The sequence below is a fragment of the Arvicola amphibius genome, chromosome 11 (genome assembly GCF_903992535.2).
Source record: "Arvicola amphibius chromosome 11, mArvAmp1.2, whole genome shotgun sequence".
NCBI classification, from domain to species: domain Eukaryota; kingdom Metazoa; phylum Chordata; class Mammalia; order Rodentia; family Cricetidae; genus Arvicola; species Arvicola amphibius.
The window spans coordinates 44,352,451-44,359,263 of NC_052057.2; positions in this window are offsets into that span (position 1 = coordinate 44,352,451).

Sequence of the window (6,813 nt, forward strand, 5' to 3'; positions counted from 1 at the left end):
GACCTTTAAACAGACCCGGTCTCCGCATCATTATTTGCATCAGCAGAGGTGTTGGCACTGGGAAGGGAAATGTAGAAGGCCATCAAGCTGCGTGTAGATAAGATAGCCAGAATTCAGTGTCAGCTCATACCGGTTTGCTGTTTGACAAATGGGCAGCTCGGTGTCCCTGGACACCTGTGTTCAAAAGGAAGGCTGAGCTACAGACAGAAATCTGGGAGTTTTCCACAAAGTCAAAGGGATAGGTCAAATGATCAAGAATAAAGAACGCAGCGAGAAGAAGGAGGAGGGTCAAGACAAGTCTCGATATCAGAACTTTTAACAGTAATGGTCGAATTCATACAAGTGTGTGGGGTCCAGAAAGGACACTGAAAAAGGAGAAAGTTTCAGAGACCTGAAAGGCAGGAGGAAAACTTATTTTCTAACAAGACAGAGTAGTTTACTATGATAAAAACAAACAACACAAACAAGCAAAACAAAAAACAAAACCAAAAAAGACACTCTGAAGCTGGTCCAGGAAGTTGGAACCTACCTAAAGGAACCTAGTTAACACTTGCAATCAACAACTGCCCCCGTAAAGAACTGGAACCACAAAGGCAGATACAGGCAATCACCAATAAGATTTTGTTCCCAGCTTTAACAGCGTAACCATATCTACATGCATGGAGTTCCTGTCGGCCCTCACTGTAAACAGCCACAGACTGTATGCCCATCCTTTGGCTGTTCGCATCACCTGCAAGCAATTTTCTCCTCTGTTTGCAATGAGGACCTTGCATGCTCTTCCTGTTAAGACAAGCCGTGAAGCCAGACACAAGTGATATTAGGAAAGGAGAAATTAAAATATGTTACTAGTCAGCTCTTAAAGGCTTTGACGAAACTGGTACACTGAAGCTCAAATCCACCCGTAGTATTAGACAATGAATTCCTTTTCTGTTCACTAAAGTATAATATCTTTATTAATCAAACTCAGCTACTCAGTAAAAGTTACATAAAGCTTAAAAAAAAAAAAAAAACAGACTGTATGATCTTCATATAGAGAGTTCAGGACACTGACATCCAGAAACACATGTGAAGGAGACATGACTTGGTTCTCAGTTTTTCTTCTTACTGTGTCATGTGTCCATGCTGTTACTTTCAAATGCCACCCCTTCTATGTGGGTAACATCTGGCTCTCAGCGGCTCCAGCTTGTTCATGTTCTAGCTCTCCACAGTCAATTTCACTCAGCCACCCTCCCCAGAGAGCTGCTCTCATCCAGTCAGATCAACAGGCTTCTCAAGGCGTTTCCTAGGCTACTGCCTGAAATGGTGCTGGTTTTTATCCCTTCCCAGTAACTAGACTCCAGTCTAAAACCTAATCAAGACACGCGTTCCAAACGTGTCCAACAGCACAAGCCACTTGTTTGTCAATCTGCATAGCTCTTCCCCAATTTATTTCTTAAAAAGCTATTTATAATGATTATGTGTTTACACGCTTATGATTCATCCATAAGATAAACACTTATGTAATCACATTTATAAAGAAATGATACAGTATAGTGGGCAACGATTCCTGCAGTATCGCCCTGCACAGTCACCCGATGGTTTATATTTAATTCTGAGTGCCGAAGAGATTCACTATTTCCTTTTGTTTCAACCATGGTAATAAAATTGTATGATCTAGAAAAAATATTAATGATAACATTTCTATCATCATAAAGTGAGATAAATGCTGACAGTTTAAAATAAGGTTTTTTCGTTAAAAAAATATGGTTTTTGGCCAGGCAGTGTAGTGCATTCCTTTAATCCCAGCACTCCAGGAGGCAGAGGCATGAAGATCTCTGTGAGTTCAAGCCCAGCTTGGTCTACATAGTGAGTTCTGGATAGCCAGGTCTATGTAGGGAGACCATGTCTTAAAAAAAAATAAACAAACAAAAAATTGAAAATGTTGTCCATCATTACACATCAAATTCAAAACCCAATAACAAAAAGGATCTAACATAAAAGGCAAAATTGGGTGACTGAAGTAATTAATAAGAAAGTTATCAAGAAAAATACAAAAGTATGAAGGCTTGTTTATGAGAGGCTATTCTACTGTGCACAAATTAAAGATTACGTATTTCTTTTCTTGGCTCACATCCTAAAGCAATGCTAAACGAAGTCTGTCAGTACCTGGGTTGTCCCATACTTCATGGTTCTCTGCTTCCAAGCCCATTCCCTATAAAATAAACCCAAATGGAATATAATTAATCAGAATATACTAGATCAGCTACTGCTCTTCAAAACTTACAAACAAGTCCAGATATGGTGGAAGGTTAACCTTAAGCCCATTAGCAAGGTGATTTATTAGACTCTCCATGGAAAAAGAACCTATCTAGAACCTGGGAGGGCTGAGTGCTGGCCAGGTTCCCTGTGTGTCAAGGTCTTTGAATGAGTCACCTATCCTGTCTAACATCTGAAGCTGTCTAACATGCCAGAGAGACAATTAGAAGGCTAAGGCGCTTCAGAATCATCTACCTCGGCTGTTTAAAAACCTTTTGTTTGACTGTAAGTAATAGTAAAATGTAGGGATAATTTTGTTTTATGTTTTAACAAATAATGCTTGCCTGAAGATCACCCAGAATACACACACATACGCACACACACAACTCAACACACATACACACACACACACACTCACACACATACACACATACACACACACACACTCACACACATACACACACGCACGCACACACACACATACACACACGCACGCACACACCTACACACACACACACACTTATCAAGGAAGATTACTCTCACTCTGTCACTTTCTTATCTGTTCTATTTTATTGAATCAAATATGCTAATCAAACTACAGTTTGAAAAAAACAAATTGAATACAAACCCTGATAAGACAGTTTTGATATAAAGCTAGATGAATTAAAGAAGGGCAACCGAGCAAGGATAACAGAAAACAGAAATTGCTGGACGGGCCTACTCCCCACCACTTCTCTTCAGCACTGCTTGCCACAGTCAGATCACTACTAATACCCTCCCAATGAGAAACTTAAATAGTAAGGAATAATTTTACAAATAGATGAATTTGAGTGTTAGAGGGCCACAAACACCTGCTATCAAGTGCTTAACCTATAGCCACCCATTCCGTAAGAGGCCATCTTGAAGAGATTTCTCAGCTTTAAGTATACAACTTTCCAAGCAAAGCCATAGCTGTATATTGACTGATGAGCTTAGTTCCTTCATAAGCACAAAGATCACAGTATGCATTGATATTATTTAACTGCAACAATATGCATATACACTTTACATGTGAATATTCACCCATCAGGACTAGTATTCCCAGGGGTCACTTGAGGCACACTGATGTAGGAGGGTCATTTGTCTATGTGTTACTTTCACTGGTTAATAAAGAAACTGCCTTGCTTTTTGACAGGCAGAATTTAGATTGGTGGAGTAGACAGAACAGAATGCTGGGAGAAGGCAATGAGTCAGAAGCCATGGCTCTCCTCTCTGGTTAAACTCATACCGGTAAGCCACAGTCAAGTGGGATACAAATTATTAGAAATGGGTTAAAAGAATATGTAAGAGTTAGCCAATAAGAGGTTAGAACTAATGGGCCAGGCAGTGTTTAAATGAATACAGTTTCCGTGTAATTATTTCGGAGTATAAGCAGCTGGGAGCCAGGTGGTTGGGAATGCAGCTCGTGGCTCCTTTCACAACAGAACAGGTATACATTCACTGTCCTGGGAGGCACGCTGCTATGGATAATATTCTTGTAAAGGTTTGTTATTCGTATGGTTTAATAAACAACTGATTGACCAGTAGCCAGGCAGAAAAACATGGGCGGAGAGGGGAGGGGGCACTTAGAGTAGAAGAATTTTGGGAAGGGGAAAGGCCAGAGTCAGTCCACCAGCCAGATGCCAGAAGAAGCAAGATGAGAATGCCTTAACTGAGAAAAGCTACCAAGCCTAGTGACTAAACATAGTAAGAAATATGGGTTGAACTTAAGACATAAGAGCTAGTTACCAATAAGGTCTCAGCAATAGGCCAAACAGTTTACAATTAATATAAGCCCTCTGTGTGTTTCTTTGGGACTGAGCAGCTGTGGGACCAGGTGGGAAAGAAACTTTTGTCTACACACACTTAATCAAATGGTTGTCATTCTTGAAGCCTATTGGGAAGATAACATCTTTGGCATGAGAGCAGTTAGCCTCTCCAGGAGACTGGTGCTGTCGTAAATCTTTCCAATCCAACCCACCTCCCATTCTTGATCTCAAGAAGGAAGACATCTTTCCTGATCTTTATGAGACCTTTTCCAACTTGGAGCACTGACTTCCCTTTGACCTGTTCAGGTAAGTTAAGGTTTAAGGCCTTTCCAGGCAGTCATGTCTACAAAATGGCAACCATAATGGGACCACTGACAGCCCAAGGCATTTTCCTTTCAGCTAGTAAAGACTGAGACAGGACAGGCAGAAAGACATAGTCCTTAGAGAATCCTCTATCTTGACAATGTTCTGATTGCTCTATCCTATTATTTACAGTTATTTTTGCTACATCTTAAAACATTTAATCAAGATAAGTACATTGCTGGCCACGAGATAATGGCAACCGATTAAGACAGCGTCTATTATCATACCTAGAATCGTACTACTACGGATCCTTTTCTCTGAGATTAGCGGAATCATGACTATTCTAGAAACTATTAACAGGATGACAGCTACCAAAGATTTTTTTTATGACAATTAAGCAGACCTTGAGAGAAGAGAGAAGAGAATGAGTCAGAGGTGGTGCTTGGAAACTTAAGAAAAGGAAACAGCATTAGCACTAATTTCACCATCTTTCTTACCTAAAAAATTCTAGAAAAAAGAATTCACTGAAAAGTCAGGATATCTAACTCTGTTTGTTGAAGAGAAAAGCGTTGATTCTTCAAAGTCCTGTTTATGACTAAATCATATGGACTACATCTGGTTAAATTTTTATCCTCTTGTTAATTTGGAAGAAAGAGAGGACTAGTATCATATTAATATTATCGCCGCTAGATACGAGCACCATTACCTCCTCGTAGAAGAAACTGAAGCAAAGACATAATAAGATAACCTGGCCAAGTTCATACACACAGTGAGCCGCTGGGGGTGGGAGAGACCAGCCTTCTGTCCGCAGGGCAATCTTGCCCTCAGGTGGGTACTGGGAGGCTGCTATTCCAAAATGAGGGGAGGGATGGTAATGATGAAGCAATCTTCCTACACAAAGGGTTTTTCACTGCAGATGTTACTGTCCACGAAGCGTGGAACTTCATTGCCAAAAGTATCTGGGCTACAGTTAGTCATCTGACAGCTTTGTTCAAACATGTGAACTGCTTCTTCGACAAACTCCTCAGCCCTCTGCAAGGTGGCTCTCATTAATTTGATTCTTTCCAGCCATGAGAATCCCTTGAACTGCACTCAAGATGGGGGGAGCTGAGCTGAAAGGGACTTTGGGAAAGGGGTCCTGGCCCATCCCCTCCAGCTGTGCACTCTTGCGGTAGGAATAGCCACGCCGGGTGCCCAAACCCCGCAAGTTCAGAGCGCTACCCTCCCAAACGCCAGAGCAGAAACCAGCCAATGATAAGGGAACAGGGAACAGCCAACCGGCTGAAGTGGGACAGCGCCCACCAAAATCACCACAGACACTTCAAGGGTCGCTCACGTGGACCCGGCGTCCCCCGCAACCAGGGCCGCCACACGACCCGCCGTCCCCACCGTCACCTCGGCTGCAGCAGCAGGATCGGGACCCGCCGCAAACTGGTTCCTGTCCACCACAGCCAGCAAAGCGCCGCCGCCGGCCATCTCCGCACAGCCCCGGCCGGACACCAAAAGCTGCCCGGCGGTCCTCGTGAAAGCGCCCCTAGCCTCGTAAGCCTCTTGACCGCGGTCCGGCCACCGTTGCACAACCGAAGGCTAGGTGGGCGTCTTCGCGTGAGCCAATCACCAGAGCCGGTGTGTCTCAAAGGCACCGATTGGCCTGATTGGACCATGACCCCGGGGTGGCTGTGGATCGAGGGGCTGGGTTCACGCAGCCCTGCGCTATGGGCGGAGCCAGCTCGCCACCTTCCCTAGGAGGGAGCAGAGGAGAGCTGAAGACGTGGAGCCTTTCTAACCCCCACTCAAAAGGCAAGTGTGCTTCCTGAACATCAGAAAAGGGGGAAGTCGAAACTGAGTGGCAGAATATCTAGAAAATAAAGACAGTAAAAATATCTGTAGATGGGTTAATGGAGACAGCTGGGACAAGGTTCATGGGGGAACGAATACATTGTAAAACAGACAATTAAAGGGTTACAACAATTACAGAAAGAAACCGGGCCTAGTGTCACATATTTGCAAACCCAGAACTAAGAAGCAGAGGATTGTGGTGAATGGGGAGCATTGACTAGAAAGTGTTTGAGCAATACTTAAAGGCTGTCCTCAAAAACCAAAATAGGGAAAATGTAAAAATGAATGCAGAAGGAAAACAAGGGTAAAGACGAAAAAAATAATGGCTTCAGAGAACTAATACCTTTGGACTAACCCGGCGTTAGAGCCAAAGTTAAATTTTTGAGTTTTAATTTCTATGCCTAAGCGATCCACAAAACAAAAATGCTTCGGTTTGCACTCCCCTAAACACGTTTGCTTGACCCACCAACACCAGATTGTGCTTGATCACACATGGGAGGAAGACCTCAGCCGGGGAATATTTCAGGATGTATGATTGGAGCTGATGGAAAATACTTAAGCCCCTACGAACCATGTCCTGGGGCCATTTTCTGGAAACCAGTGATGGACTTGGCTAGAGGGTCCATTAACCTGGCCAGTATTTAATTAA